Here is a 7,671-nt window from a genome sequence, read left to right as displayed (position 1 = left end):
TATAGGTTATTATAAGATACCGAGTATAGTTTCCCTGTGCTATGCAGTAGGTCCTTGTTGGTTATCTATTTCATATATAGTAGTGTGTATATTTTAACCCCAAACTCCTAATTTACTCCTCCCCCACTTCCCCCTTTGGTAACCAGAAGTTTGTTTTCTATGTCTGTGAGTCTGTTTCTAACACTTTTCAGTTGTTTCCTTTCTGGGTTGTAATCTCCCTCTGTTATTGCCACAACTTCAGTAAAACCTGTTTCACACAGTAACATGGGCTTTGGGGAAGGAAGAAGAAGAAAGCACTGCCAGGTACATGAGGGGAGTCAGGGCCAGAGGTGGATAGGATGTGCTGGAGATAAGACAGAAGGGACCAACCATTAAGCAATTTGTTGCAAGAAGTGAACAAAAAATACATTTTCACTGGAAATCTAGTTCATCCAGGAGTTGCCACAGTATGTGCGGTGGATGTTAAGAGTGATTAATTTTGTTATTAAAGGAAAGAGACATCCTAGGAGGCCAGACATTTTACGGGCAATGGGTTAGTATTATAAGGTTGAAAATCCCCCATCCAAGAGGTAGGTGGTGTTAGGCTTTTCATGAATAAGTTGGTGCTGGAAGGATGATCACGCTCCCTCCCAGGCCTTCCAGAGTGATGGGGTGCAGCAGTCCTGAGGCTCCAGGACTCCAGCTTCTGTCTCCAGGAGAATCTGTTCCCTGAAGGGAGGGCTGGAAACCCCATGACACCTTGGCCAGCCTCTGTGTCCAGCTCTGGGGAAATGACAACCTGGAAGAACATCATAGAAACCATCTCCTGCCCTCTCGGTTTATACCCCTGCTTAGTGGATTCCTCCCCACCCTCCATTCTGTTTCATTCATTTCTGTTTTTATCTTTACTAATTCTTTCCTTCTATTTCCATGGGGATCATTTTGTTGTTATTTTTCTAAGCTCACTGTCCTTGAGCTAAACCTAACAACAAAGAATTGGCAAATCCACAACCATAACGAGTAACTTCTAAAAATGGTTCTCAGGAACTGGCAGAGCAAGCAGGACAAAACAATGTAAAAGGAGGATTTGGGGGCTTCCCTGGTGGCGCAGTGGTTAGGAATCTGCCTGCCAATGCAGGGGATGCAGGTTCAAGCCCTGGTCTGGGAAGATCCCACATGCCACGGAGCAACTGGGCCCGTGAGCCACAACTACTGAGCCTGCGCGTCTGGAGCCTGTGCTCCGCAACAAGAGAGGCCGCGATAGTGAGAGGCCCACGCACTGCGATGAGATGAAGAGTGGCCCCCGCTTGCCGCAACTAGAGAAAGCCCTCGTACAGAAACGAAGACCCAACACAGCCAAAAATAAATAAATAAATTAATTAATTAAAAAAAAGGGAGGATTTGGAAGATTTGAACATGCCAGTTAATAAGCTTGAAGATATGCATCTGAAATTTTGAACCCAACAAATAAAAAAAAAATCTTCTTTTCAAACTCCTGTGGAACATTTAAAAATATTGACCACTGATTAGACCACAAAGGAAATTTCAAAAAATCCCCCAAATCCAAATAACATACAGGCCAACCGCAACAACAGCAAAATTTGTTAATTAAAACCAAACAAAACCCTAACTCTTAAATATCTCTTAAAGAAAAAAGATAATGCAAACTATGGGTGCTATATCTTTTCACATCTATAAGGCTATTAATTATAATTTTGAAGTTTTAGTCTGCTCTCTGCATTGTTTTTGTTTCCTCTGAGTTACTTTATTCGTTTGCTTATTTTAATCTTTGTCTTTAATGGAGTCTTTCCTTGTATATCATGATATTTCTGGCTATGTGTTCACATGCAAGGGTAAGGCACTAAAAGGCTCATTCAGTGTTTATTGCACATTTTGAGGGTTTATTGATTAATGAACTTCATTTTGTGTCAAGGCACTGAAATAGCTCTTTTATTGGGAGAACTTGCCTAAGCCAGACGTCAGTATTTTCTCTTGGGCAAATCTCTTTTCCCAGCAAGGAACCTTCCAATCTTTGCACCAAAGATGAGAACACTAGCTACTGCCATCATTCTGGTCAGGAAGGTTCAGAAGGCATTCTCTATCCTCTAATGCTCTAACTCCTTCATTCATGTCATTAACAAAGTACTTCCAAGTTTTTATCCTGAAAGCAGAAGCAAGGGCAGAGAGACACTGCCCAGAGTGTCGAGTCAGTTGGTAGCAGAGGTGGAATTCCTTTCATCCACTACCAAGATGAGGATTAAATGCCCAGAGACTCACATGTTAGTGGCTGAGTTGGGGTTACTTCTGCTATAGATCCTCTGCTTATCTGAAGCCAAGTGCTTTCTGTGTTCCAGATGGAAAAGCCTCAGATTTTCCATCTGATGATGATTTCTTTCCTTGTTCTTAAGTGCCGTTATGGTTTAAGTCCTGATTCAGTCATTTTAGTGAGGATTTGGGAGGCTGCATGGTAAATTCATGTGTTCAGTTCCTTGAATCATGAGTCCAAGTTATTTTGTGAGGACAGTTATAGCCTTTTACAAGTGTCCCGGTTTGGCTTCCTTCTGAGTAGAAGAAGTGGAGCATCTTTCTCAGGTTCCCCAGTTGTCATAAGAATATGCGAACTTCTTCAACACAGGTGCTGCATATTTAACTAGCTTGAAGGAAAAACTACACTCCAGGTATTTTTCATGGTAGATAAACCTGGATTTAAAGCTCTTCTATCTTTAAAAGTTGTGACCTAAGTGTAGCAGTGTCATTGGAAGCTTCTCTGCTGAGCCTCTACTCTGAAAGCTTCCCCAGACTAAACAGACCAAGAGGGCTAAGTGCCCTGAAGCATACCCATTCCTGCAGAGGCCAGCGGCATTGAATGGGGTAAAGCTATCTGCTTATGTGGAGGGAACATGAAGAGGAATCCGCCTATGAACTCAGTGTTTACAACAGTGCAGCTTTTCACAGCACGTGTTATAGACCTCGGGGATGCATTTATTTCAGGAATAAATTTTTTCCTGACTAAACAGTTTGCTTTTACTTTGTAGCCAGTGAAGATTTAAGATTTTCTCTCTAATAGCAGCTAGAATACACAAAGCCCATTTCAGGGCCCATTCTGCACACTTACCGTCATTCAGAGCCTTTAAAATGTATCTTTTTTTTTTTTTTTTTGTATCTTCTCTTCAGGATCCAGGTGAATTTTCTTAATTTGTTTGCCCTTTCCCTATTTTTTTTTTTTTTTGCCTAACTTTACATGTATTATTATTTTGCATGCTTCTTCGAATGAAGAAAGATAACCAATAAGTGATTTTTTTTTCTCCTCTGCAATGTCTAACATAGTGCTTTGTTCAAAGGAACTTTGTATGTGACTGAATGAAGAGATTCTTTATGATAATCTAGACAGTAGGAAGAGGAAGCAGAAGGTATTTCTGAGAGGAAGAGGTTGCATGTAATTCAGCATTTGGTATCCTTCATGTCAGATTCATTCTTACCAACTATAATGAGAAGGAAAATCTAAAATTGAGATGAAGGCAAAGGTCACCCTGAAAGTGCCCAGGAATTGAAGCAATTAAGAACATGGTGTTTCAGCTCTGCCTTGTTCAAGAACCTAAACAGCACTCAGCTGTTTTTTATTTTTTGAAATTGAACTAATGCCTGTTGAGGTCCTACCTTTGGTCCAGTGGTGGTCACTGAGGGGGTTCATGTACTCTCTAGCTTGTGTTTGTGATATTGTCTTAAAATTATCTATAGCAGTTCTTAAACTTTTCTGGGTCATTGGTACCTTTGAGAATCTGATCAAACCATGGACTCTCCTCCCAGAAAAATGCACATGCACACAACATTTTAACTGCCTTGGCAGGTTCATGTATTCCCTGGAGGCATCCAAAGAACTTACGCTAAGAAGCACCAGGATTTGGCATTGTTTCTGACATGAACGCTTAGGCTGTCAAAACTCGGAAGAAACTAGTTGATATTTCATTGTATGTCTTGATTAATTAGGAAGTGATAGATGAGGAATTTTTTTTCCACATCAAATCTCTTAAATACAAAAAACTGACAATAATGGCTAATGTAAGACTCCTTAGAAGGCAAGAAGGGTTAGAAGTCAAATAGGAGATGTGGTTAACTTGAGATCAGAGAGAAGCACGGTTCCTACACGTAAAGGTTTGCAAAGCGTGGTCCCTTATCGGCAACATCCACATCACCTGGAACCTTGATAGAAATGCGAAATTAGGGGCCTCGTCCTGATTTAGAGAATCAGAAGTCCTGTGGGTGGGTGGGCTTGTTTTAACCAGCGCTCCAGATGATTCTGATGCCAAAGTTGATAATCTCTGCGCTAACTCCCATGGAAGAGAGGAGCTGGTGTTAACGTTTCTGGTGGCTGGAATTTGAGAACGTGGAGCTTTGAAAGTCATAAGCAACCAACTGGAGATCAAGGATCTGGTCTGTTTTCTCATGTACAAGAAAGAAGGTAATTCATAGCCTTCTTTTTTCTAAAGGGTCAGGAAGCCATTCGAGGAGCCATTCGTTACCCGGATGATGTCGTCACGTCCACCTGAACTCTGGAGGGCGTCAGAAAGAAAAAGGATGGAAGGAAACGGAGGACAGTGGGTGCAGGAAGAAATGACGAGGGCCCAGGACTCCTCTGCCACCAACTATGCAACTACTGCCCAGGCAGTTCCCCTCCCCCATCCCAAGCCCCCAGTCCCCACACATCAGCGCCCCTGCGCTCCTTCCGGCGTTCTGCGTGCTGCCCTGGAAACGGGATGGGCCAATCCAAACGCGGAGGGGGGCAGAACTCGCAGGGCCGGTCGCCGACGGTCTGAGCCCTGCACTTTCTACCCCTATCTAGGGTAGATCGGTGGACTCGTCCTAACGCTGGGCGCGAGGCCGTTGGAGTTGAGGGAGGTGCCTAGCGGCTTCACTTCCAGGCCCCAGCCAATGAGAACCGCAATGCTCAGCCAGTCAGCCCCCTGCGCTCCTTCCGGCGTTCTGCGTGCTGCCCTGGAGACGGGCAGGCCGAATGCGAACACAGAGGGGTGCTGGACCTGCACGGCCTCACGCTGTCCGCCTTGCTCCATTGCTTCGCCCCTGGCTTTTGGCCAGTGGACTCGTCCTAAGGGGTCGGGGGCGAGACGCGCGCACTCGCGGCCGGCATCCAGTGGACTTGCGGCTTCTTCCCACCGAGCTAGTAGGTGAGCGGTAGCGGCGGTTTTAGAGGCCACTAATGTGGGTTCCTGTCTCTTTCAGCGTTTGTTGGAGAGACTGTAGGCCTGTAGGGGAGCCGCCCACCACCCTCCCTCCCTCCGTGGACCCTGTGCCTTCAGCGCCCCCTCTTTCTTCGGGTTCTGCTTTGTGTTTGTGTTAAACCCTACACAACTTTTGGTTCAGGGTACGCGGGACAGTTCTAGACCTGAGTTCGGGAGATGCGCTTTATAGACGCCCCGTATTCGGAGTTTTATCCCTTAAAACTCTGACTTAGCTTTCCGGGTTCTAAGCCGGCCTCGCTGACTGATGTCGGTGGACGTGGGGAGCCAGTGAAAGCCGCCAGTTCGCTGGCCGCGATCTACTTGGGGTGGGGAGGAGAGGGTGCTTACGTAGCGACTCAGAGCCTACACTTTCGACGTCAGACCAGGCTCAAAGCTTGCAGTTGATTTGGTCCTAAAAGTGTTGCGAGGAGGAGCACCTGTTTAGTGCTTAGCATAGTGCCCGCCGCCTTTTGTGCCCTCGAGAAAGGTTGACTTCGCCTGCGGTTTTCAAAGGTAGCGCGCATCCGGAAGGCGAGTTAAAACGCAAAATTGCTGGACCCCGTTTCCAGAGTTTCTGATTCAGTAGATCTGGGCCCAGGGCGAGAATTTGCATTTCTATCGAGTTCCCTGGTGTTGGTGATTGCCGCTAGAGAGGGAGTTAATGATTTGCAGGTGGGGATGATTAAGAGGAGGGTTCACTGATGTCTTTACCAGCGTGCCGTTACCACCTGAACCGTTTCAGAGTTTGTTGAATGTAGGCTCTGTCCGCTGAATCTGAAGTGCTTCAGTTGCTCGTATGTGTGAATTCCTCTGACTTCTGGCTTCTCAGATGATACCTAGGTGAACTTGTAGATTAAAAGAGACTTAAAAATGCACCATGCTTTTAGAAAATGTGGAAGACTAAACTGTGGTGTCTGGGAATGCACACTACAGTGAGAAAACTATAAAGAAACGCATGAAAGTCAGGAGAGTGATTACTTTTGGGGAGTAGGAGTTGTTATTGTCCTAGGCTCAGGGAAGGGATTCTGGGGTCGCTGGCAAAGTGCTATTCCTGACCTGGGTGATGATTACGAGGATGTCTCTCTTATAATAATTCATTAAAGTATACATTTATTTTGTGGGTTTTTCTGTATTTGTGTTTTATTTTACAAGTTGAGGTTACAAATGTTAAAAAAAATGCATATTAGGAAGTCTAAGGTGAGGAACATCCCTGGGGTGAGTCAAAAAGAATCTTAAAGTCATGGGCTTTCAGATTTGGAAGATAAACTTAGAAGACCATCTGATCCAATTCCTATTTTAGTCTAAGGAAGTTGAGCCCTCAGAATCGGGAAGTGCTGCAGGTAATAAACGCTCCTCTAAGCCCAGTTTGTAATTGATGTGTTTTGTTAATTTCTGGCTGCCTGCTCTGCTCAGATGCCTCTATTCAGTGAAAGATTGAGGACATGAATTTGGCCTGACTCAAATTCAGAATTTTAAGATTTTATTTTTTTTCTTGTGGCCTAAAACCTTGTTTTCAAGGAATCACTTACTCATCTTACATAAAAACTTATTATTTCAGCGTCTTATTCTGATGTATCCTAATGTACCAATTTGTGAACATTTAATTAAGGTCTCTGGTTATTTTTTTTGCCACATAATTACTCCTGTTAAGGCTGCATTTTAGTGGGTCAGGACTCAGCACTGGTTCTGTTTACCTGAACCAAAAGACTGGCACATATTTCTCCAGGAAAGAGGGGTTTATTTGGCATCAGCAGGGAATCCCAATTTGGGGTGTGTAACCATGAGAAGCCACCGTGCAATTCCCCAGCATGGCAGGGAAGGCGAAAGCTTTCTTAGAGAGGAAAAGGAAGTTGGGAGGGCTGTAATAAACAAAGAATCCATGGCTTTTCATTGAGTTGAGTCCTTGCCAGCAAAGAAGAGGAATCTTCTTCTTGTTGGGCTCTGCTATCTTTGCAGGGCATGAGAGCTCCCCGCTTCTGGTCTCCTAACTCTAATTGAGGTTTCTGTTTATTAGTTTTTTACACTTCTCCCTTTTGATCAAGATTTTTCTCTGAAAGCATTGCTGATCAAGAGTCAGGTTTTCTAGTTTCAGGGGCTTTTTGTCCCTCAATGTCGGGAAGTATCTTTCCTGGGTGTAGTGTCTCAAGTCGGAGGGAAATTGCACAGATGGGAAACCTATTAAGGTCACAAGTAACAAGGAAAGGTAGGAGGGAGAACTCTCAGGCACTTTTAATCTAAAATCCATATGTTATCAAGATGATAAACATTGGCGATCCTCTGAAGTCTTAGGCTATCATCAAAGGTTTGGCTACTGTATGGATAGACCATTCAAAATGGCTGTTCTCTGCTCTCTGTACATGCTTTGCTTGACCATTCCTTGCTTCATTCACATGACTATCCAATCATCTCAATTATAGAGGTTAATTAGTCCCTGGTAACTGATGAGCCCATCTGA

At 44.2% G+C, this 7,671-nt stretch overlaps 1 protein-coding gene across 6 annotated transcripts in view; it reads left to right on the top strand.

Moving 5' to 3' along the window:
• The first annotated feature begins 4,987 nt into the window (after nt 1–4,987).
• Nucleotides 4,988–7,671, top strand: part of ULK4 (unc-51 like kinase 4) — a 547,368-nt gene continuing 544,684 nt past the window's right edge. For all 6 annotated transcript variants that reach the window (XM_057554846.1, XM_057554850.1, XM_057554849.1 and 3 more), the window contains exon 1: nt 4,988–5,162. The gene's annotated coding sequence lies outside the window, so the exon portion shown is untranslated. The remainder of the gene's footprint in view (nt 5,163–7,671) is intronic.

This window comes from Balaenoptera acutorostrata, chromosome 10 (genome assembly GCF_949987535.1).
Source record: "Balaenoptera acutorostrata chromosome 10, mBalAcu1.1, whole genome shotgun sequence".
In the NCBI taxonomy this organism is placed as follows: Eukaryota; Metazoa; Chordata; class Mammalia; order Artiodactyla; family Balaenopteridae; genus Balaenoptera; species Balaenoptera acutorostrata.
This window is presented reverse-complemented; position numbering and strand designations above follow the sequence as displayed.